The sequence below is a fragment of the Pipistrellus hanaki genome (genome assembly GCF_964339955.1).
Source record: "Pipistrellus hanaki genome assembly, chromosome: 15".
NCBI classification, from domain to species: domain Eukaryota; kingdom Metazoa; phylum Chordata; class Mammalia; order Chiroptera; family Vespertilionidae; genus Pipistrellus; species Pipistrellus hanaki.
The window spans coordinates 9,284,961-9,311,379 of NC_140517.1; the positions used below are offsets into that span (position 1 = coordinate 9,284,961).

Consider the following 26,419-nt stretch of genomic DNA (forward strand, 5'->3'; position numbering starts at 1 on the left):
GAATCAGCTGTACTACCCACCAGTCAGAGAGGAGGAATTACTAGCCCAGTTCTCCTGGAAGGAGGAAGTTTGGATTAGTGTTCAAACAGATTTGAGGAGAGAGAACATGAAAACCATCCTGCGGTTGCTGCAGCAGGATAATTTAATGTGGGGAGGAGGAAAGAGCAGTTACGTAACATTCCCTGAAACAGTCTGTGGAAAAGTTCATGGACAAACCAAGGGAATATTTTATCATAAACCCTGTTATTATCATTGTCAGCATCAGCATGAATCGATGGTTGATTTCCCCCCAAGTACTATATAAACCTACTCAAATAACAATAAGCAAGTACTTACTGTGTGTTAGACACTGCTAACTTATCTATTTAATCTTCAGGAACCATATAAATATTTTTCACATGCTATAGATGAGTCTCAAACATGAATGCTCATGTTCAAGTGCTTGCAATTGAAATGTGGAAGGTATGGAGATTGCTTGAGAAACTCATGTCAATTTTTTTGTTTTTAAAAAAATGTTTGTAGTATTGATTTTAAGAGAGAGAGGAAGGGAGAGAGAGAGAGAGAGAGAGAGAGAGAGAGAGAGACATTGATGTGAGAGTGAGCAAAGCATTAATAGGCTGCCTCCTGCATGCCCCCTATGTGGGGTGGAGCATAAAACCCTGGCTTGTACTCTGACCTGGGATCAAACCAGGAACCTTTCAGTGCACAGGCAACCGAGCCACGCCTCCCAAGGCTCATATTTATTTCATATGCATTGTTTCATGTGACCAGCAGAACTGTCCATGATTTAATCGCCATCTGATCCATTTTAGACATTAGGAAATTGGCTTTCACAGAGTTGGAGAAACTTGCCCCAAATCACAGTTACAGATGGCAGAGGAATCAAATCCTTGTTTGCCTGATTCTGCCAAGGGAAACCAGGCCAGTGCCCCTTCAGCGTAGATAGATGGGCTTAGTTTAAGACTGTCAGGCCCAGGAAAAAAAATCAATGACCAAAGCCAGGCCTAGGAGCCCAGTCCTTTTCTTTCAACAAAGCCTGAATTTATTCACTTATGGTCATTAGTATAATAATAAAAATGGCCAACCTGCCAGGTAAACAGCTAATTACTTTAGCTGTTTTATAAGCAAATCAACTCGCCTGTCTGCAAAATGCCAAATGCATCTGATCAGCAGAGAAACCATTGTCTCAGGGTTGCAAACTCCCAGGAGAACAATGGCTTACTGAATGAGCAATCTGCAAGACACAGAGCTTACATTAGCTTGGTTTCTTTAGAAACAGAGAACACTCCACTGGCAGTAATGCCTCTGTAATAAAGAACTTGGGTGTTGTGTGGTGGATGGCTGAGAAATCCTGCAGGGAAGGCCCAGGCCTTCAGCACAGCTTTCAAGGTCACTACGCATTCATTGGGCACAGCCCACCATCACACTCCACCTCCAGAACTGTGTGATTTACCCTGAACCTGGATTTACCACCTGGACCAAGCCCAAGGCCTTCTTTGAGAGCAGGTAACCCATGCTTGAACTCCATGAGGCTTTGGGGCACTTGGGCTGCACAGGAACCTGTTGAAGCATGGGGCAGTGTGAGCACTGGCCAGAGGATGAATTTTTCATGCAACTGTAAGGTTTGAGGAGCAGAAAACGGACCACCAAGACATGTTAAAGTAAAATTTATTCCCCAGTAATGAGCGGGACCATTACGGAGGTAGAGAAGTCAGAATTGAAGGAGTGGGGAGGGGAGAAAGGACCCAGCCGGGCTGCCTCCATAGATGGTGATGGAAAGAAGCAACACGTGGTGGGTCTGGGGGGTCTTTTTGAAGGGAGGAACAGGAAAGGGTTGGACCCAGGGTGGAACAGAAAGGGGTGGGCTCCAGGGCACTTTGGCACGCGCTGATTGGTGGTTCAATGTCCTGGGGATGTCTCTGTGGCAGATGCCAGTAATGTCATAACTCTGCCCACCAGTTAGGGGGAGGGAGAATCTCACAGCAACAAGTTCTGGATTTCAGTCCAGTCTCTTTCACTAACCAGCTCTATGCTTTTGCACAAATAAGTTAACTCCTTTCCATCTAAGGCATCTTATCTATAAAACGGGGGCAACAATTTTGCCCTTTTCTCTCCTTGCAAATATTAACAAAAATAATGACAAAGCACTAAGCCGGAATAACACACTGATAGCTGTCCCTGTGTGTCTGTGTCTGTGTGTGTCTGACTGACACTTAGAGAAGACAAGTCAAGTTGAGTGACTCTGAGTAGGGTGGCCCAGCAAAACCTTGCCCTGATGAGGACCCTATTTGTGGACTTAGTAATTCTACCCTGAAATTTTTACAAAGCAGGATCCACCAAAGAAGAGAGTAAATACAGCTAAACAGCTTTGAGCAGATTCGGCTTATGCTCTTGTAAGTAGCTTATTCACTCCAGTTTTAGGAAAACAGGAAGTAATACGATTAAGCATCCAAAGCTCAAATGAAAACATAATGTCAAACCTAGTCCAAGGAGGATTTGGGTTCAGGATAGAGACTGAAATACTTTATAAAATTAAAGGAAGATGAACAGGCTTACACTAAGCCTCATGCACACACTCTCCTAGTCGTTTGTAAATTCCTAATAGAGCTCTGCATAGAAAATAATAAATTTATTATATGGGGGCTATAAAAATAAATGAACAGCTTCTAGTTGTTTAGCATGTTGGGCACAGTTCTAAGTGCTTTGGGTGAATTTATTAACTATCGCTTAAGCCTTCAAACTCAGTAATGTCAATGGAATAGATACTAATATCAACTCACAGATAAGGAAATTAAGAGATTGCATCACCAAACTTAAGAAGTTCTTGGTTTCAAATCTTGTCTCTTCCACTTATTTTCTGGCCTTCACCACAAAATTTCTCTGGCCTCTGTGGCCACCTTGGTGAAGTATCTGTACAGTTGGTTTGTCTTAGAGCCAAATCCATAGCAGGCATGGAGTTAATGTTAGTCCACCTGAATCTGAAATGGGATTTGACAAGAAAGGAAAGGAAAACTCAAATTCTTTGGTTTGCATCTTTTATATTTAACTAAATCTAAATACATTTATTTGTATGTGTTTATGTGTGTAGTGTGTGTAGGTGTGTTCTTTGAGACATTTCACATTATGCTTTGCAATAGCTTTATTTTACTAGCAACCTCTTATACTGGTATATCTACTAAAGTATGTACTGTCAATGTGGGAAAGTATTTCTCCTTATTGGTTTATATAAGAATACCGGATAAAATTCAGTATTGATTCACTTACAGAAGGAAGAATTGAAAGTACTGTATATTTAATTTTAGTTTCACCATGAGAAATCCAAGGGGGGTGTATGCATAGATGTATGCATGTGATTTGAATAGTACTGACTATCATTCTGAAAGGTAGATCGTATTCATGTTGTTTCCTTTAGAAGAAGGAAGGATATAAAAACCATCTGGGACAAGGTGGCCACTAAGACAGGCCCAAGAGAGGGATTTTGGTGAAGTCAGTGTAAATCCAATGTCAATTTCTTACCCTGAATTTGGCAAAACCCCATCTTAGCAGTGCACTCAAATATAATCAGACTCTGGGGGACTGTCTCTCATTAACCAGGCTCCAAAAACACTGACAAATAGAACATCCAATAGTATTAACTAAACATGAGAATTATAACTGCCAGGAGGTCTTAAATTTAAGTTTGGGATCCATAAGTTATCTAATTATGGTAATTCTTCCAAATAATAAACAACGGGTATATAAATGTATTTATTCATTCATTCAACATCGAGATATGTACTCAGGATACAATTTTAGAAAAATAATAGGTATCATCCTTGTCCATCTGAGACTTACAGACTAGAGGAAGAGACACATGTACATAAAACATTACAGAAGTACTTGTGACATTGCATATGTGCCGATGGACAAGAAGTGGTACGTGACCTAATGTACAATGTGCTTTACCAGCAAGCAGTGTAATGGCAGTTAGTTGACTTTTCAACTGCAGAAGCTTGTGTACTCATCTCTCCGTTTTCATAGAGATGGTCTTGTCTTACCTGGAGGAGGAAGAATGTTCCCATTTTGCATATAGTAAGCACTTTCTTTTACATTCTGCACTGACAATCCCTCTCCTCTTGTCCCATTCCTCATGGAGGTGTGAAAGAAAGCCTTTCCCTAGAGTTGAGTCAGTGTGTCCTTTACAGCATTTTCTACAGATAACTGACCTCATTCATCAGGGGGGTGTGTAGCAGCCTTGGGGATGCCATGCTCTTTTGGCTAAGGCTTGTCAATGGTGTATGTCTATGTATGAATAGGACCTTGAGGTGTAGAATCAGCACTGATGGTCCTTTGATTTCCAGGAATTGTGCAGTGAGCAGGCCGGACACAAAAGGCCAAGGACCATTTCACAGAAACATCCCGGCAGGTGCTCACAGGCTGATTACAAGAACTGTGTGCTGGCGGGCGGCACATTACCTGAATCACCAGAGCCAGGAGGAAAGACAACCTGAGGGTGAGTCCCCTGGGAAAAGGCAGGAGGCTTAAAAATGTAATGGGCTTCCTAGAACACAGCCTGGTTCCTCCCTTCCTTTTCTAATCCACTGCCAGTGTGGTTTGGTCTGAAAAGTAGGTGGTGTGGAATCAGGAATGACAGGGTCTGAGGGCCACGGATTTCTTCTCATAGCAGTTGGAAGTGTTTGCAAATGTTAATCATGGCTTTGCAAGGGGAGGAGGGTGCACAATGTACTGACTAGACCACACTCTGTGACTACGCCAAACAGCCAACTAACAACCGTCCGTTGGTTTCCATTGTGTTAAAGGCATTTCAGACCTCAAAAGTACACTCATCCTTTGCAGGATTTGGGGGAAATCAGTGTCATTTGTAGCCTTCTTGGCCATGTGGCATATGCAATAGAGAGCAAGAAAATGTATGTGTGTGTGTTGTTGTTTTTTCTTCAAAGATCTAGATATTTGAAAAATGTCCCTTCCTGGAATCCATCATGGAGCCAGTCATGCCATTCTAATTAAGTTTACAATGTCTATTGTTCCAAGGCATCGTTCTTTCTCTGTGGAAAAAAATTATCCCCGGCACTTCCAGCCTGTTATAGTCTGCAAAAATAACTCCTTAATTGACTGTTGAGAGTAATGATAAGAAGATTTAAAACACAATGTTAGCACCAGAAAATTTAGTGCAGAAGGCCAGTCTGAGTGCTGAGCTGTCAGGGAAGCAGCCCATTGAATTTTTCTAAGCTAATTCGAATGAAAATGCTAAGATTGAAAGTGATAACACAGTGCCAATGAGATAAGAATTTCTGCAAAATTAGATTACAGCCTTCTTGTGGCCATAAAACCCATATTATCCTTGACACTGCTAAATCAGTCACTGCAAGAAAATTATCTTCACAAGTTCAACGAGTGCTTCTTGTTTGAACCTAAAGAGTTTGGTGTGTTTTCCTGCTATTTGAGAAACAGAAGTGATGCTTTTTATTTATTTATTTATTTTTTTAACATGTTTCTGTCTTAAAAGGGTGGATGCTTCCCAATCAGCTCTGTGAAAAAAAAATCATATCAGTTGCCTATAGTATCACCAAAGATACAATTTAATGTAAAAGACGAAAACAAAGTGTGCAAAGTATCGAATTGTGAGATGCAATAACTTTTACAACTTATCACTTAGTCAGTTATGGACAGCCAGCCACAACTTGTTAAAACATAAGTTTATTTTCAAGTCTGTGCAACAGAACTAACCATTTCTTAATACTTCTGTTCATTTCTAAGCAACTGCAGACCTCTTTGATGAATAGTTTTCATTTAGAATACGGTTAACCCTGTTTAGTAAGAGTTTATTTCATGGAAAATTGGTATTCCTGACCTGATTCTTTGTATGACAACAAGAGAACAAAGCCTTTGTCCAAAGACTTTAAATTTGCCAGCACCTTGATCTTGAACTTGGAGCACCCCAGTCTGCTTAATTCAGTCATGGCAGCCCTAGCTGACTAATTCAGGTTATAAGCTATGTCTAGATTCTTTTTTTGTGTTTGTGGATGTCTAGTTGCATCAGCGCCATTTGTCTTTCCTTCAATGTGTTACCTTTACTCCTTTGTCAAAGATCAGCTGGCTAGATTCATGTAAGTCTATTTCTGAGCTCTCGCTTCCGGGCCACTAATCTACTAGGATTATATGTGTTTTCTTTTACCAAGACCACACTCTTGCTTTCTGTGGCTTTACAGCAAGTCTTAAAGTTGAGTAATGTCAGTCCTTCTTCAGTATTGCACTGGCTATTTGGGGTCTTTTACTTCTCCCTTTAAACCTTAGAGTTAGTTTAATAATTATGTGTTGGGACTTTGGTTGAGATTGCATTGAATCTATATATCATGTTGGTCATAAATGACATCTTGACAATGTTGAATCATCTTCATACACATGGAATATCTCTTCATTTAGTTAGTTCTCCTTTGACTTTTTTCATTTGAGTTTCATAGGTTTCCTCATAGAAATATTAAACATATTTTGTTAAATTTATACATAAATATTTCATTTGGTAGGATGCTGATATAAGTGGTTTTGTGTTTTTATTTCAAACTTTAACTGTTCATTGCTGGCACATGGGAAAGTAATTGATTTCTATATGTTAAATGCATAGCCAACAATCTTCATTTTATTGCTTATTAATTGTAGGGTTGTTTTTTGTTTGCTTGTTGTTGTTGTATTGATTTCAGAGAGGAAGGGAGAGGGAGGAAGAGAGAGAAACAACACTGATGAGTGAGAATCATTGATTGGCTGTCCTCCTGTATGTGCCGAACTGGGAATCCAGCCCACAACCCGGGCATGTGCCCTGATCTAGAATTGAACCGTAACTTCCTGGTTCACAGGTGGATGCTCAACCACTGAGCAATACCAGTACTCTTGAAACATATAATTTTATTAACCAATATCACCCCAATAGAGTCAATAACAAATTTTAAAAATAAATAAGAGAAGAATAAAATGTAAAACCTGACCATACCCATCCTTAATTCTGCATTTCTTAAAATGTAAAGCAACATCACATTAACTTGTACATTAAAATGTAAGGCAACTAAAACAACTCTGATTTCATGTATCCTCTTTGTAAACACATAAGTAATTTGGCTATAAAATGTCAGCATAGTTTCTAATTTCCATTTTAGGAAATAAATAACCTATAAGAAAATTAGTAATTTTGTTTTTCAACCCATTTTTTAGGTATGATTTTTAAACCTTCCTAATCTTGAAAAGAATGTTATTTATTTCTGACTTGTGCATGTATCAGGAAAACAGAAGAAAGAAGCCCCAAAATAGTTAACGTATTGAAGGTATTATCTGCTTGGAATGTTTCCTTGTGTTTATTAAACTTGACTAGATATTGTAACCTTGAGCACTGCCTACACTGGATTGCTTAGAATTTCAAATCTGATCTGTAAAATCACCGCCAGCATGTGACTGGGTTTACTATGTAATTTTTCTTTTCAAATATGCCATTATTGCAGGCTTCTCACCTAAACCCCAAGAATGCTATTATTAACTTGCTTTTAAGTTCCTCAATAAAGCAACATTTCGGATGTACATAAAAACACTGCCTTTTTATTAAACAGCCCTAGAGGAAGAAAGGTTGTTTTAACAATCATATCAACAGTATGGTTCTATGGATGTATTCAATTAGCATTGGCTGGCCAGCCTCATTAAGTACTGGCACCATGTCCAGGTGTGCTTATGAATAGATTTTTTTTTCTACATCTATCCAATATCATAAACTTTGATAAGAACATGTCCTAGACTTTTCAAGGTTATTTCTCTTTCTCTCTCTCTCTCTCTCTCTCTCTCTCTCTCTCTCTCTCTCTCTCTCTCTCTCTCTCCTTTCTTCATTCCATTTAATCCTCAGTCCTTAACCCCCCTGTTTAGCATAAGCCACATTTAGAGAAAGAGAGATGAGAGATAGAGATAGATAGATAGATAGATAGATAGATAGATAGAGACAGACAGACAGACAGATAGATAGGACAGATGCAACCATAAAAAGACATGAACTAGGACAGTGTTAAAGTGATACAGAAAAGAGAACAGAATTGAAAACATTTTTAAATTTAAAATGAATAGAATTGAATGATTGATTGTTACAGAGGGAAGCAAATGTGAGAAGTCAGTGATTCGTAAAATAGGAGATTTAACAGGTTCAGAGGAATATGGTTAAGGTTAAATATAGCTAAGTTTTATTTCAGGATTAGGATGTGCCATTTACTGTGCTAAATTCTTTTTTATATGCTGTTCCACTTAGTCCTCACAACTTTTTAGAGATAAGGAAACTGAAATGCAGGGAGGTTAAGAAATTTGCTAAAGGTCATGTCTATAATAAGTGCTGAGTTGGGATACGTGGCTAGACAGTCTGATGCCAGAGACTACTCTGTTAACAAACTTCACCTTTTTCATGCTGGGCTTGAGATGCTATGCCCATCTAGGTGGAGATGTCCAACAATATGTTGGAGATGAGATTCTAAAACTCTACAAAGATGGGCATTGGCATTTGCTAACCTTACCCTAGGGAACAGGGGAGGGGCAAGAGTATGTTCCAAGCAGTGTTCCACAGATAGAATGGTAGGAAATACCATTCACAGGAAGGGCTGAGGAGACAGAATGCAATAATGAGACAGAGAAATAACATTCAGGGAAAGGGGAAAGGAGTCAGAGGATGCAGACTAACCAAATGTCAAGAGTGGTAGATGGTTTCAAGAAATAGATGAGGATCAATATCCATGCACATTGCAGCACACAGCAGGAATGTCAGCTATCAGAAAGGAACATCATATCCATTGAGAGAGACTCTCAGAAGACCATTTCCAACCTCCATCAAGAACAGTTCCAGGGGAGAATTAAGGAAAGACAACATTGCAATTAGTATAAGAGAGCATTGTGAGATTTTGTGGACTAAGACTATGAGGATGCCTAGCAGATGCTTTTACACCATAATACAGTGTGGTTGTCATAAACTTTCATCCTATATAATAAAGAGGCAATATGCAAATTGACAATCATGCCCTGACAGTATGGCTGCCTATGATCAGGCCAGCAGGGGGGTTAGGACTGAACAAGCAGGCTATGTGGGGTGACCAGGCCAGCAGGGGGGTTAGTGAGAGACAACTAAACAATTGAACAGCAGGCTGCGTGTGGTGACCAGACTGGCAGCAGGAATAGTGAGATATGACCATATGACTGAACAAGCAGGCTGCTTGGGGCAACCAGGCTGGCAGGGGGATTAGTAAGGGATGACCAGCCTAGCAAGGGAAAAAGTTGGGGGCCACCAAGCCAGTAGAAGGGGAAGTTGGGGGTGATTAGGCTGGCAGGGAGGGCAGTGAGGGGCAATTAGGCTGGCAGGTGTAGAGTTGGGAGCAACCAGGCCAGCAGCAGGAGGCAGTAAGGGGTGTCCAGGCTGGTAGGGGAGGGGGGCAGTTAGGAGTGACTAGGTTGGCAGGGAGGGGGTAGTTGGGAGTGATCTCTCTGGCAGGGGGGCAGTTAGGGGTGATCAGGCCAGCGAGGGGTGATCAGGCCAGGGGTTATTGGGGGTGTTGTGGGGGAGGGACAGTTAGGGACGACCAGAGAGGAAGGCAGGTGAGCAATTAGGAGTCAGTGGCCCAGGATTGTATGAGGGATGCCCGACTGCTATTTTAGGACCAGTCCCAGGAATTGGGTCTAAAACAGCAGTTGGGCATCCCCCAAGGGGTCCCGGATTGGAGAGGGTGCAGGCTGGGCTGAGGGGACCCCCGCCCCATGCACGAATTTTGTGCACTGGGCCTCTAGTATATATATAATTGATATCAGAGAGGAAGTGACAGGGAGAGAGAAACAAAAGTATCAATGATGCTGCCTTTTCTGTTCCCTCTGCTGGGGATCAAACTGTGACTTCCTGCCTCATAGGTCAATACTCAACCATTGAGCCACACCAGCCAGGCTCACCATAATTATATATTTTATTATTTTATATAATAATAATAATAATTATTATTATTATTATTATTTTTTTTTTTTTTTTTTGCAGTGGAGCCTGTGCCTCAAGTATCATTCAGAAACTTCATGTAGAGGTGCCTCTAGAAATAACCCAGACTGTGACCTCTAAATTTTTAGCAGTGGGGGCAGATTTTAATGAAATCATATATTAAAGTGTGTTTTTTTTATATATATCAGCCTCAGAATATTCAAGAGCTATATTTAAGTCCACCAAAAGACCTTCCTTTGGTAAAGCAAAAATGCTGCGGTCTTTTAAAGTCGGTACTTTATCTGAAACTGAAGACTTCACACAGTTTACATTCCGTTTGCTAACTTTCACAGTAGGTCTCCCGCAGCCCAACTCCCCACTGACGTGTCTTTCCAAGCAATTTAATTTGGAAATTGAGAACTTTCTTGACCTTTTCATGGGTTTTACCTCTCTATCCTGAAGACTTCAGAGACACCACTCAACAGGTGACCAAACATTCCAGAATAATAGGATTCCTATTTTTAGAGAGAAGTTTTTGTAACGAAAAAACAGATGATTTAATCAGTTCTCCTTTCAAAGGCCTCCTCTGGGAAGCAGTTTTTACATTCGAGTTTGCATGACATTTGCCACTTTGCAGGTTCCATTAAGTATCATTATGTGGCCTTTCGCATCTAGCCATTTATGGCTCTGCAACAGAAAACTCCAGTTGTTTCTGTGCTCAAGGCTTTCCATCAAGGATCACAAAACTCTACAGAAGATAGCACTTTAAGATGCTCTGAGCTGCAGGGAAACATGGCTCTTCTCAGAGGTCTGCTGAGGCACTGATCGGGGTAATGAAAGTTTTATCAGGCCTGGCACGCATGGCTCAGTGGTTGAGCATTGACCTATGAACCAGGAGGTCACGGTTCAATTTCTGGGGCACATGCCCAGGCTGCAGGGTCGATCCCCAATAGGAGGCAACCGATCAATGATTCTCTATCATCATTGATGTTTACATCTCTCCCTCTCTCTTCCTCTACGAAATCAATAAAAATATATTTTAAAAAATAAGTTTTATCAAACAGTAAAAATTTAACCTTGGGAAACCATTCATTACTTTCTCTTATTTTAATGATGCAAGTCTCTTGCAGCTCATCTTTTTTCAAAGAGTCTTGTTTTCTAACTGGCTTAAATATATGCCCATTTTACAGCTGTGGGACACTGAGTCCAAAAGATGTGAGGTGACTTGCTCAGGGTCTCATCACCAATTAGTGGCATATGTCTCAATAACAGTTCTTGGGTCAGCAAGCTAAAGAAACCCACTCTAACATATGCAAGGGGAAAAACTGAGGACTCATTGGAAGGATACTAGGGTAGCCCACAGCATCAAAAGAAAAGCTTAACAACCAAAGCTCAGGCAAGAAGAAACCAGTGTATCGGCAGGAACAGCAGGGATCAGACCTTCTCTCCAGAAATTGGCTATAAGGAGACTGCTTCCACAACATCATGGGACTCTGTGCTTAAGTTTCCAATTCCCATAAGGAAAATTCTGATTGGCTGAGATTGATTTGATTGGCAGGTGGGCCTACCCCTTTGTCTAAAGACTGTGGTTTGGCGTTAGCAGAGCCTGGCCAATTGCCAAACTGCTTTAAGTCTCACTCAGCTGTGGCTCACGTTTCACACAGTGTCCACATGGCCTGGTTTCCTGCCTACATTGTCTGTGCGGACCTCAGCATCACCTGGGAAGCTTTTAACAATTCCAGTTCTTAGATTCAGCAATGGGAGAATTAGGGAAGCTCACCAAGAGCAAAGATGTGTCATTAGAGACCGAGGCTAAGATCATTCACAGCCTTATAGTCCCAATTACTATGTATGGGAAGAAGACTGCTAGGAAAAAAATGTTTGAACTATGTGAAATACGGTGTTAGAGGAGAGCGCTGTGGATTTCCTGGACCGCCAGAAAGATGAACATGTGAGATTGAGAGCAAATTAAACCTGAAACATCGCTGGAGGCAAAAATGACAAAACGAAAGCTGTCCTGCTTCAGAAAGATCATGAGAAGGCAGGATTCTTTGGAAAAGTCCATAATGCTGGGGAAAATAGAAGGCAGCTGAAGCAGAGGAAACCATGAGATGGATCGATTCCATAAAAGAAGCCACAGGCATGAGTCTACAGGAGCTGAACAGGGCTGTTGAACACAGACTATAGTGGACACCACACATCCATAGGGTCAACAAGAGTCAGAGTGGACCCATTGGCATGTCACACACCGAGGCCCTACTCCATGCTCTGTCCATTTATTTGAGATGTTGCTGCCTCCAGCTGAAATTGGAGGAAGGGAATAATGATTAAAAGAGGACATTTCCTAGTTCATAAAAATTCAGAGACCATCCAGCCCTTTTATTCCTATACTTGAGTGCAAGTCAGATTAACCCAAGAGAACCAGATTGCAGAGCCCCAGTCCAACCCCACTGAGTGAGTAAATATGTAAGATGCAGTCCCTGGAACCTGTATTTTTAAGGTTCTTCACATTGTTCTCATATAGACACACCTGTTCTGGACCTATAATTCAGAGGATCCAATCCTTGATTGATCATTTTAGGTCAGTGGTTCTTAAACATGAGCATGCATCAGAATAACGTGGAGGGGCCCTCTGTAGGGGTTCCCGATTCACTGGTCTGAGTTGGATCCTGAGAATTTGCATTTCTAGCAAGTACCCTGCTGATGCTGGTGCTGCTGGTCCAGGAACCACATTTTGAGAATCATGTCCTTAAGAGAGGAAACAATCTCTCATGGAACCGGATTATGAAAAGCTTCTAAAGTTAAACTCATTCAATGATTCTAGAGGAATGCAATGACAGCTACTTCAGAGTGGAAGGAAGAAATAAGGGCAATAAAAAAGTAAATGGCTTATTAATGCTTAAAATTACAGTTTCACTGCACAGTGTGAGGTGGCACTACTGAGCCCACAGTCTTCTGATCTGGCATGTCTCAAACTTGACCTAACCTGGCCAGTGTTGCTAATACTTGGCACACTTCTTTGGAAAGGAGTCCTCATGCACAATCCTACATCTCTCTAAGAGATACCAATATTCTGGGGCGTTCGTCATACCATCTTTTTCCAAATATCTATCAAGAGTTTCACTATCCCCATGGACATTCATCAAATTATCCTAAATGATTACATTATATATAAATTATCATACATCATTCATTAATTATTCATTTATCATAATGTAAATGTCAGTTATGTACTTTGCTGGGCACTGAGGAAACAAGCATAAAAACAAGAGATTCAGTTTTTAAGGATGTATCACCTATATAAATACACACTTGGGTAATACACACATACACTGAGTGGCCAGATTATTATGATCTCTGAATGCATAATAATCTGGCTACTCAGTGTATATTCTATATGATAAAAGGCTAATATGCAAATTGTCCCCTCGACAAGGAGTTCGACCAGCAGGCAGGCTGGCCAACCGCCCAACTGCCCATGTCCCCTGCCCCTGGCCAGGCAGGCTGGATCCCACCCATGCACGAATTCATGCACCGAGCCATATATATACTGAGTGGCCAGATTATTATGTGTTTAGAGATCATAATAATCTGACCACTCAGTGTATATTTATATACCAGTACAATGGAGTAGAAGTAGAAGAGTGGGCAATAACATAGACATCAGGGGTGGGGCATGTAAGAGAAACTTGCATGTACTTCAGTACTTAGAACTTTGTAAATTGAGATATCAGGTAAAGGGAATAGTTCCGGAGAGGGAGCAGTATAAATGAAGGCATGGAATAAAGAGAAAGATATGATCCAGCAGCAGAGATTGATGCTTACCTATGAGGAAAAAGAAGATGAGGAATAGTTGGGCAGGCACCATGTCTTGGAGGTTCTCTTGGGCATGCAGAGGTGATAGGCAGATTAAAAGCAAAACAAAACAAAAAAAGAAAACACTATATTTTTTTATTGACTTCAGAGAGGAAGGGAGAAGGAGAGAGGTATAAACATCAATGATGAGAGAGAATCATTAGTCATCTACCTCCTACATGCTCCCTACTGGGGATTGAGCCCACAACCTGGGCATGTGCCCTGACCAGGAATTGAACCATGACATCCTAGATGACACTCAGCCACTGAGTCTGGCAATAGGTAAATCTTAAAGGATCATTTGTAGGGAGTTTTATCAGTGAAGCTTAGCCCTAATGTTGGAATCACCAGGTAAACTGTAACCATTTCAACACTTAGGCCCTACTTTAAACAACTGGAATTGGAATTTCTAGAGATGAGCCCTAGCACTGGTATTTTTTTTTAAAAAGCTGTCCTGGTGATTTTAATATTTAGCAGCGTGTGAGAACTGACAAATTACAGCATCTGATTTGCTAATAGTCAAGATGATCTGGTATCCAGATTCAGGGGTGGATTAAAGTAGAAAGACTAAAACCATGGAAGGCAATGAGCAGTTTTTTCAAGTGACCTGGAAAGGCGGTCAGGGCTGACTGGGGGGGTGTCAGTGGGAGTGGAGAAGAATGAGCTCTGAGAAGAATGTCAAAGAAGTGGAGTTTATAGAATGAGAGTCCTGATCGAACATGTTGGACAAGAGGCTAGGAGGAAATCAACAGAAACTCCAGGTTCCTGCTGTGGCCATCCCTCATTTGGCTTCCCCTTCCTTTAAATCTCATAGAGTTTCCCTGGACAGGTTCTAGGAACCAGATGCAAATTAAGCAAGGCATTGCATTCCTGGATTCAAGGCCTCGCCACCTCCCTGAGCAATCATCATGATACCAAGAGCCTAAGCAACAAATTTTCAAACCAGTTTATTTTCAATAGCAAATAACCAAGTCCTTTTGGCAAAGAGAGTATTTACATAACACTGAAGCTACTATGATTTTTCCCCCTTTCTATGTTAAAGTACATCTACATCTGGGAAAAAGATGGCTGGTAACATTGGTACTGAAACGTAATGCATGATTTAATACCTCCATTTTTCAAAATGTCAGCTGCCAAGCACCCACACAGGCCAGCATTGTTTCTGGGGAAGGGTAATAGGCAGATAAAAAAAAAAACAAAAAAAAAAAACACTATATTTTTTTATTGACTTCAGAGAGGAAGGAAGGAGAGAGGTATAAACATCAATGATGAGAGAGAATCATTATAAAGGCAGTTCTATGTTCATGTTTCTCCTCTGTAAATTGATGTCTGTCAAAGTCAAAGTATAGGATAAAGCAGAGTGGGCCTCCATGGTCTTATAATTGTGACTATGATATTGCAAAAATGGTCTGTGATTTTTCCCAATTTTTATGGATGATGCTTTTAATGATTCTATTTCCAAAAGCAACAAGTTCGGGTAAACACATGGGTGTAATTCTGATGTTGCATTAATACTGTTAACTTCTTTTTTTCCTCTTTCTTTTTTTTTATTGTTGAAAGTATTACAGATGTATCCCCCTTCCCCATTAACACTGTTAACTTTCACCCTTCCCATCGCAAACACACAGCAGGGATTGTTATATTTTTGCATTAGTGAAAAACACTTTGGCTTATCCAACATCACACTGCTGGGAGGCCAAGAACTAAAGCACAGGTTTCAAATTCCAAGACCTAAACTTTTGTTCACCTGTCCCTTCGCCTCTACCAGTAGCAATCAGTAGTCTGTATTAGCCCAATCAGGCTGCTACAACAAAATACCAGACTGCATAGCTTATGAACAATAGAAATGTACTTCTCACCCTTATGGAAGCTGGGCATCTGAGATCAAGGTGCCAACATGGTCCGGTGAAGTTCCTCCTGGGTGACAGCCTTCTTGTCCTATGTTCACATGGTGGACGGGACAAGGATGCTCTCTAGGGTCTCTTTGATTAGAACACTAATCTCATGCATGAGGCCTCCACACCCATGTTCTGATCACATCCCTAATGTTCTACCTTCTAATACCTTCGCCATGGGCATTAGGATTCCAAACATGAATTGTGAGAGACACAAATGTTCAAGCCATAGCATAGCCCACTGGGAGAAAGTTTTGACCCTGAAATCAGAGAGATGAATTTCTAACAGAACCCCTCCACTAGTGTGGCCTTGAGGTCCCCGTGCCTCAGTTTCCTCATTTATAAATATGTATGAAGATACCCATATTGCTGAATACTTCTACAGATGGGATGAGATATCTGATGTTATACCCTCCCCCAATTGTGCCCCCTCCCTCACACACACACACACATACACTCCCTTACTTACAAAATTGTGAGAAGGCAGGGATTTTTCTTAGGTTCCCATTGAATCTGCTTTGTCTAGATATGGCACTGTCAGTGATGGAAGAAATAAAGTTACAAAAACACTTAGCAAGTACCTGAAAACTGATATGTGTTATTTACTTTCTCTTCTGTATTTTTTATCTTCTACGTACATACTTAATTGTAGAAGACTCTAGGGACCTGATTGTATAGCTTCTGTGTAATAGACCCGAAGTTCTCAGGCAGCCTCAGCAAAAACCAATCGCACAGCAGGACTGCACATCTACGGGGAACAGCTGGTAGCTGAGATGCTACATCAATAATAAATTCAACATTTGAAAACCTTGCTAGGTCTTCTGATTAACCTAGACAACTTATAATAATTATGATAAACAGACATTGTCATTAAATATAGCAGCCTTTGATAAGATGAAGCATAATGCAATACATCTTCCTTTCCACCCGCTTCAGTATAATAAATTACCCGTAGGCTTCTAAATAAGGCATTGCATAATTGAGAAGAACAGATCGATTTTTAGGGGTCCTTATTTATATGCAAAACAGACTGATTGAGAATGGTAAACTTGATTAAAATCTCTCTCAGTGCAAATCACAAATAAATTCTTCTCCCAAGCTATGACTATCCTATTAATGAATAATTTATTGCCTACAAGGATAGTAAAATTCTGATGCGCTCAGGATCCAGATGGAGGAAAGAGTTAAACAGAGAAAACAACAAACCGTATAATACAGGAAGAAAATGGAAATAAAATTTTATAAAGATTGCACAAGATCGTCTCCCAGCTGGTACTGGTGCCACAGGAAAGCAGAGACTGGGACAGAATAGCAAGGTCAAATCTATCTCAGGAGAATTGACAAAGAGGTCGGTTTCCACTGAAGTTGTAGATGTAGAGAGGAAAAAGACCTCGCTCAGAAAAAGCTTGGACAATGCATTATATGTGGAAACTTTTCAAATGTGTGTTCTTTGAGTCTGTTTGACCCACTGAAGATCACAGGTGTGTTTTGGTCACTACCCAACAACTAAGAAATGATGTCCTACGTGAGTAGACGTTCTGCCCAACTGCACGTCATTCACAAAAAGGAAAGAACTTTTAAGTGAAAGGACACACAAAGGACAGGATCAGACTATATATTTTTAAAAGACAAGCCCCGATTTCTGTCAATCATGACATTTACAGGTATCCCCATTAGACCAGTTCCACATGGCTCTCCTGGACCCACTTCAGAAGTAAATCCAGGGAAGATATTCTCCCAGGAAGAAGAAGATGTAAAGATTCACAGTCCCTCAGTCATGGCCTTGAACCAGCCTTATAATGGGCATACATGTTATAGTCATATAGATTGCCTTTATTTCCTATGCAGAAATTGGATTACTACTAAGAGAGTGCCCATTGAGTCAGAGCACATGATTCGATTTCTCCCCTAATAAAGGTGAACATAGGAAGTCGCTTACTCAGAGATGGCCCAAATGTGGCTTTGTCTTCATCTAGGCTTGAACCTCTTGCATTCTCCGTTCACTCAGTATTGATTATTTGTCATCATTCTGTGTGATTTCTCATCCCTTGTGCTAAGAGGATTTTAAAAAGTCGTTTCGAATAGTTTGAAATTGTAAAATATTTCCACTGTGTACAAAGAAGAAAAAAAGGTATAAATGCTGCCTGCTGTTTATACAAATCCATTTTATGTAAATGTCTTTATTTGGCATGTACAATGGAGGGAATCTTCCCCCCGGGGATGCAGTGATGAGCAAGATGGACACAGCCTTAGCCTTAAGACAGACAATTAAAGAATATGGGCAACAATAGCATCTTATAAAGGACATACTAGCCAGAGCCCAGAGCTACGAGGCACCATATGGCAGAATAAGGGAAGGCTCTCTGAAGGGAGAAATAAGATTTAGTCAAGCTAATGTATCCTTCTTTCTCTGAACTCAGCATAATAATTGCCTTTCAATTGCAGAATTAAGCATTTTATAAAGGAGCAAAGAGAATCCATTTAGAATCTCTATTCATAAGTAAAGCTGGAATTTTGAGACTAATTCGCTGGTGGGGGTTTAGAAGGGGGAATGAGGAGGGCAGAGGCAGAGTCACCGGGCCTCCCATCACAAGGCACTTCCAGTAAACAGGGATGGAGGAAGTGCTCAGTCTTCAGCCTGAGCAAGGAGCCCCTACACAGACAGGCTGCCTTACAGGCAAAGGTGTCATCAGCCTCATCATAGTTGGCTCTTTTCAAATGAGAGCTCCTTAAAAAACATTTCACCTGCCAACAAGCCCAGAACATGAGGTTTTGGTAAGATGTACTTGCTTACAGTTAAATACTCTCTTAGGACATTCATTGTTTTCTGACTAAGCAGTATTGTTAGACTCAGGGGTACTATTTTGATTGAATACAATGGAGAAAAGGATGCCAATACTTTATGCCTTTGCATAGTTTCAGGGTTGGGCAGCTGAGGACAGTGTGATGGTGTAGAGAGGTAGGTGAAGGAAGTAGAGAGAGCTGAACCTGTAGTCAGAAATGCTCAGGCTCAGTTCTTGCTGGCCATGTACTCCAGGTGGTCTTGCAGTTACCATAGGGAAGCTCAGTTTGTTTGTATGTATGTATGTATGTATGTATGTGTGTATGTATGTATGTATGAATTTGATTGGGGGACATTGGTCAACATGAACATATAGGTTTTATGTGTGAGTTTCTATGTTATAAGATTTGTATATGGTACCAGGTGCTCACCATCCAAAGTCAAATATTCTCCTGACACCTCCTATTAGGACCCCTTTCTCCTCGCACCCTCTCCCCCCTGGCAACCTGTGTAAGAGGAATATAGAAAAACCTTCCTTGTCATAGGGTTTACCAAACAAGACAAGGTCTGTAAAATCTATACATGCTCTAAAGATGATTCAAAAGTGAGGGGTCATTGGGTACAAGTCAGCATCCCTGGAGGAGCAGGATTTTCCAAGCTACTGGTAATTCATTGTCCTATAAATTCACACTAAGGGCTGCCCCCAACCTAGGCCATTCTGCATAATACCTAACCAGTACTCAAAACTGGCAAGGTCATCAAACACCAGAAAAGTCTGACAGCTAAGAGGAGCCTGTGGTTATGTGGTATAGTGGATAGGATCCTGAAACAGAAAAATGGCATGAGATGAAAACTAAGGATATTTAAGCATGGACTTCAGTTAGTAATAACGTGTCAATGTCAGTTCATTTTAGCATATGCACCATTACATAAGATGTTAGCAAAAGGGGAGGCTGGTTGTGGAATATATGGGAACTATATCTTCACAAATTTTCTGTAAATCTAAAACTGTTCTACAGTAAAAGTATCTTTAATTTTGTAATAGCATTACAGAAAACCCCATTCACTGATCCAGCCAACAAATATGTGTTGGGTGGCTCACATGCCCACACCCAGTGTCTAGGAGCAGGGGAGAGAGTGATGAATAAAATAAAACCCCAGTCTTCCCTCAAAGAGTTTGAGCATCATTAGGGGGCAGGAAATGGAAGGAGAACAACTTAAATATAAATATATTTAAAATTATATCACTTAGTGGTGCTAAGTGCTGTGACAATAAAAGAGGCAGCATAAGAGTGATAAGGATGAGGGATTGGCAAGGTGATCAGGGGAGGCTCCTGGCAGAGGAGCCCTAAGCAGACAGATCATGGGAGGAGAGAGGTAGGCAGACATGCTAATGATACCTCCATGAGAGCATCCTGTACAGAGGCAACCTTGTGTGTGAGAGCTCTGAGACTAGAATGGACCAGGAGGGAACTAAGAATAATAAGGAACCCACTGTCACTGGGGAAAAGCCAGAGAGGGTCAGAGTGCGAGCCAATGAAGTCGGAGAGGTAACCAGGAACCATATTGTGCAGGGCCTTAAGGTCCCACATCATAACTTTGGATTTTATTCTAACTATGCTGGGAAGCCCCTGGAGGATTGGTGCAGGAGAGAAATATTTTCATTTCCCAACATTTTACTATAAAAAAATGTCAATCATACCAAAAAGTTGAATAAATTTTACAGTGATTACACATGTACCCATCACTTAGGTTCTACAATTGTTTTGCTACAGTTGTTTTAGAACATATCTATCTGTCTATTCATCCGTCAATCTATTGTATTTCTTGATGCGTTTCAGATTAACTTTCAGTCACCGGTATAAATCCTCCCAAACACTTGAGCATAATATCGTTAAAGTTCAGTATGTGTTTATGAATCATTATATTTAGGATAAAATTTACATATATTGAAATCTACAAGCCTTGCATATCTATCCCACGAACTTTGACAAATATGTACACCTGTGTAATCAAAGCCCCTTTAAGATGTAGAATATTACATCACTCCAATGACTTATCTAAAGCACCTTCCCAGTCATTCTCATTCTCACCCACTATTTTTTTCAACTTTATCTTATTGAATAAAAGGCTAATATGCAAATTGACCAAACAGTGGAACAACTGGTTGTAATGATGCTCACTGACCACCAGGGGACAGACCCTCAATGCAGGAGCTGCCCCCTGTTGGTCAGTGTGCTCCCTCAGGGGAAACACCACTCAGCCAGAAGCCAGGCTCACAGCTGGAGAGGGTAGCAGTGGTGCTGGGAGCCTCTCCTGCCTCTGTGGCAGTGCTTAAAATGTCTGACTGCTGGCTTAGACCTACTCCTGGGACTGGGCCTAAGCTAGGGGTGTCGAACTCAATCAGAGAAGGGGCCAAAATCTAAAATCCAGCCTAAATCGCGGGCCGAATGGTTTACTGAACAGTCATAAACTGACAATGTCATAAACTGACAGCGGAGTGCAATGATGACAGCGCAGTGCGGGCCACATTGCAAGGCCTGGCGGGCTGGATTTGGCCCGCGGGCCTTGTGTTTGACACATGTGGCCTAAGCCATGAGTCAGACATCTCCTGAGGGTTTCTGAACTGCTAGAGTGTGCAGACTGGGCTGAGGGATCACCGCCGCCCCCCGCAACCCCACCTCTCAGTGCTTGAATTTTGTGCACTGGACCTCTAGTTGAGGTATAATTGACCAATACAATGGTAAGATATTTAAAATGTACAATGTGATTATGGTATATGGATACATTATGAAAGGATTCCACCATCAAGGTACTTTACACATGCGTCACCTCATATACTTACCTTCTCTTTTTGTTGTTGTTGAGAACATTTCAACTCTCTTAGCAAATTTCAGTTATGCAACACAGTGTAGTCATTATGTTGTACATTAGATCCTCAGCCCTTATTCATCTTATAATTGAAAAGTTTGTATGCTTTTATTAACCTCTCACTATTTACCCCACACATCATCCTGTGGCAACCACTTTTCTTATCTTTTCAATCAATTAGGATTTTTTTAAACCCCACATATAAGTAATACCATGTGGTGTTTGTCTTTCTTTGACTGGTTTATTTCATTTCACATACATACTGCCATCCGGGTTCATCCATGTTGGCACAACTAACTAGGTTTTCTTCTTTTTTTAAGGCTGAATAATATTCCAGTTTGTGTGTGTGTGTATGTGTGTGTGTGTGTGTGTGTGACATTTTCTTTACCCGTTAATCGATCAGCAAAAACTTAAGATGTTACTATACTTAGGCTGTTGTGAATAATGCTGCTAAGACCACAATAGAGCATATATCTTTGAGATAATTACTTCCTTTTATTTGGATGTATACCCAAAAGTAAGATTACTGGATCACTTGGTAGTTCCATTTTTAATTTATTGAGTAACTTCTATACAGTTTCTCATAGATGACATATCAGTTTACATTCCCACCAACAGTATAAAGGCATTTCATTTTATCTGTATCTCTACCAGCATTTATCTTTTCTCTCTCTCTTTTTTTTTTTTTTTTTACAATAGCCCTCCTAACAGGGGTGAGGTTGTGATTTACATTTCCCTGATGACTAGTGATTTTGAGCACTTTTTCATGTACCTGTTAGCCATTTATAAGTTTCCTTTGGAAAATATTGATTCTAGTCATCTGCTCATTTTTCAGCTGGGTTATTGGTTTGTTGCTATTGAGCTGTATGAGTTCCCTCAGCCACTTTTAGAAGCAAGCTGTGACACAGTAGTTCCAATGCCAGGTATTTATCCAAGAGAAATAAAAATATAGCTGCAACAAAAATTAGTTCAAGAAAGTATATAGCAGTTACATTGATAATACTCCGAACTAGAAATATTCCCGTTATTCCCCAACAGGTAAATAAATTTAAAGAGTGGTAGATTCATAAAATGGTATGCTCATCACATTGAAAAGCAACAAACTATTAAATCGCAGAATACTATGGGTAAATCACAAATAAATTTTACTCAGAAAAAAAAAAAAAAGCTAGACAATACCCTAACCGGTTTGGCTCAGTGGATAGAGCATTGGCCTACAGACTGAAAGGTCCCAGGTTTTATTCCAGTCAAGGGCATGTACCTGGGTTGCAGGCACATCCCCAGTAGGAGGTGTGCAGGAGGCAGCTGATTGATGTTTCTCTCTCATCAATGTTTCTAACTCTCTGTCCCTCTCCCTTCCTTTCTGTAAAAGAATCAATGAAATATATTTTTAAAAAGCTAGACAAGAGTATGCTTATACTACAATTCCATTTAAATGAAGTTCTTGAGCAGAAAAAGCTAACCCATGATGATAAATAAATGACTTTTAAAGGAACCCTCACCTGCACTGGGTCAGAAAAATTTCTTTCGGATGAATGAAAGCAAGAGATGTCTTCCTGCTTTTGAACCCACTTCCTCAATTCTGGATTACGGTGCTCAACAACCATAGACGGAGCCAATAAAGAGCTAAATAAAGTGATGTAGGATCAAAAGCATCCTTCTTTGAGGTGGGAACTCTCTGGGATGAGCCCCCTCTCCATCCTTAGAAAAAAAAGTCTCCAGTCTGAAACTCTTGAGGCAACACCTGCATAAGCCATGATTTTTCTGTTTTTGTCTCCTCAGACCTTCGCTCAGCACCTTTGTTCATTGACCTGAAACGCACATGCTAATCTCCAGGCAGTGCTTTCTGAGGCTCCTCGTTCATCTCTGCTCCAGGCACCAACCTGGCTCCAACAGTTTCTATTTCACCACAGTGATGGGGCTCTGAATCCTGAAGGTAGGTGTCAGGAGACAGAAGGAGGTCATTCCTGGCTATTCCCGGAGAAGGCCATATTGAGAGAGACATAAAAATAATGCCGTGATAAGGATCTGGGTGGAAATAGGAACACCGGCATCTAAACCAGACTGGGTGGGAGGATGGGGATAATCAAATGAGCCTTTCATGTGTGTAGTTTGGGGACAGGCACATACAAAATGTACAATATTAAATAACGTTGGATATAAAAATAGGTGATACCCCATGACAAGCAAGCATGCAAGACTCTTCTGTTAGCAGGTGTAATGAAACTTAATTAGAATTATCCTTTGTGCAGCTCCTATATCTAAGAGAAAGCCAACATCCTCATTCCCAGCTCAGTTTGATCTTCCTTTGTTCTTAGGTTAGGTGAAATATATTTAGTATTTTTGGGGAGGAAAAAAAAAAAAAACCAGTTCTTTTTGCGCAAACAAACAAAAAAATCACATATAACTTTACCACCCAACCATGTTAACCATGTTTAACATTTAATACACAGTATGCATTTTATTATTCATAGGAGATTAGATCCTATAATGTACGTGGGGGCCTAACTTTTGCTTATACTTGATATCACCTATAATTTTCTCAGCCAGTTGATATATATCTACTTGTCACTTTAATTGTTTATATAATATTCCATGGCATGGATGTAACATGATTTGTTTCATGAATCCCCTATTGGTTAACAGGTAGGTTGTTTCCAGTTCTTCACTCTTAAGACAGGGACTTCTTCATTTTGCTTACAAAGGAGACTCAGCTGGATGTGTGGCCCTGTGTTACTTTGGAATGCCATTCTTTAAACAGTTTTGCCCCGTTCCCTTCTAATGGGAGGTTATAAATGGCACTGCTTAGCGAACGGAAAGGGTTTCTAAGAGCTCAGGTGCTACCTTGCAGCTGATGCTTGCATATTTGAGCTCCCCTAATGCAGGGACCATTAATCAAGGCCCAGGACTCAACCCGGGAGGAAGCTGTGGGGATGGGGTGGGAGGAATGGGACACCTAGCTCTGAGCACAGGTAACCAGTTATCCTTCGTCCTATGACCTTAGGTGCATTCCGGACCCTTTCCAAAGCTTAATTTCACAAGCACCAAGTAGAAATATGAATCCTCCTTTCTTCTGTGGGTAAAATGTAATGAATGTTTGAGATTATTGATTTATTTATGGCTTTGTCCGCATTTCCTGATATTCTTGAAGATATCTAATGCATACAGTAAACATTTTGGCAAAAGTTAAGTTGGTTACCAAACACACAAAAAATCCCTTAAACTCTCATCAATCTAGTGCTAGGTAATAGGCTTCCTATAAGTGTTAATATTTCTTAGGGAACTTCTAGCTTCAAAAGCTGTGGAAGTTTTTCTTCACCACACTCATTTCCCAGTACAGATGAAGTCAGCTCCCCAATGAGCAGGCATACATCTAAGTCTCAAAGGAAGGGCCAGCCTCTCAGGGTCATCTTTCCTCCAGTCCACACTGCCCCCTTTCTGTGGGATTTCTTCTGTCTCCCACCACCTCATTCAGGCGCTGATGTTTGCAGTGCTGTCAGCCTCTGTTCACTGTTGATGAAACAAAAATGTGGTGTGTGTGTGTGTGTGTGTGTGTGTTTAATATATTTTATTGATTTTCCACAGAGAGGAAGGGAGAGGGATAGAGAGCTAGAAATATTGATGAGAGAGAAACATCGACCAGCTGCCTCTTGCACACCCCCAACCGGGTTTGGCTCAGTGGTAGAGCATCCGTCCGTCTACGGACTGAAGGGTCCCAGGTTCAATTCCGGTCAGGGAATGTGGTGTGTTTGAGTCTGAGTTCCTTGTCTCACAAAACTAAAGAACGGATTCACGGACAAAAATGCCTAATGGAAGCAAAGTTTATGGAGAGAAGCTAGTACCAGACAAGGTGCAGCTGGGGTTCCATGTGGCAGTTGAGTGTAGTTCAGCATCCAAGGGAATTAAAGTCTGTTAATCAGTCCATGTGTGGAATCCCACACAGCCATAAGCCACGTGGACACAGGGGAGTGAGTATGTCTCCTGCCATCAACCCAAAAATCTAGCTCCTGGGGGGGAGGAGGGGGTTGGAGGGAGGGGAAAGCTAGAGGAGGCATACATTTTTATTTGGGGAGTGGCTATAGCCTTGCTAGCTCCTGATTGGTCTTTTCAAATAATCCTGCCTTAGCAACATCCTTGGGATTGGTTTATACACCTTACTACATTGTGATTGGTTACCAGCAAGCTGCTTGTCTTAGCAACAATCCATTCCATACATTTTAAAGTTTATCTCTTGTACTTGCTTTTTTTCTATGCCCAGTTGGGTTGTCTAGCAATTTCGCCTAGTTGGGTACCCCAGTTCGATGCATGCCCCCCATTTCAAGGTCCTTGTCCCTGTTTACTTACCTTCCCTCTGTCTCCTCATTGACACCTAATTATTTTTCTAAGAGAGAGAAATAATCATCCAAAGTAAGGAATCCAGTTACTGAAGCCCCATCCAATGGATCTGCATCCAGTGTGATATTTGCTAAAGCTGCCACGCTACATAAGGTCACTCTAGGGATCCAGCTTCATTTTCCTCGTGGACATAGGCAAGCCCTCAGCCAAATGCCCAGTTCTTGCATCTTGCTTTTAAAAGCCACTTAACAAGTTCCTCGTTGACCTACATGTTTTCCTAACTCCTGCCTCATCTACAGGTGAGATCTTTCTCTCTGAGTCACCTGCCTGTATGTGCTGAATATTTTCTGCAGCTTCTTGGACACCTAATGAACCTACTTGAAGGCCAAGTGACATATATTTGGGGAAAACGATCGCCCTGCACTTTGCAGGTCATGAATTTCTTTATTATTTGCCATGACAGGCATTGCTACCCCAAAAGTTATTATCTATTCAATCTCGGTTCTAACCTGCAAGCAAACCTGTCTCAGAGCCAATTTATTCCTGATATAACAGCAGCTGGGAAGATGAGTTTGCTTGTTTAAAGAGATGAGCAGCATCAGCAATGCTATCAATTTCCACATGCAGAAATCCCATACATGGGAATTTTTGTAGTTATTAAAAAATCATGCATAGCAATGGTCCTATCCTTCATGGTGCATTTGCTGGGATTGCACA

General features: G+C 40.9%; 1 long non-coding RNA gene across 1 annotated transcript in view; it reads left to right on the forward strand.

Moving 5' to 3' along the window:
* The first annotated feature begins 4,251 nt into the window (after window positions 1–4,251).
* Window positions 4,252–26,419, forward strand: part of LOC311610193 — a 55,625-nt gene continuing 33,457 nt past the window's right edge. Inside the window, exons 1-2 of the long non-coding RNA XR_014792914.1 lie at window positions 4,252–4,492; window positions 23,150–23,303. This is a non-coding gene — a long non-coding RNA (uncharacterized lncRNA). The remainder of the gene's footprint in view (window positions 4,493–23,149; window positions 23,304–26,419) is intronic.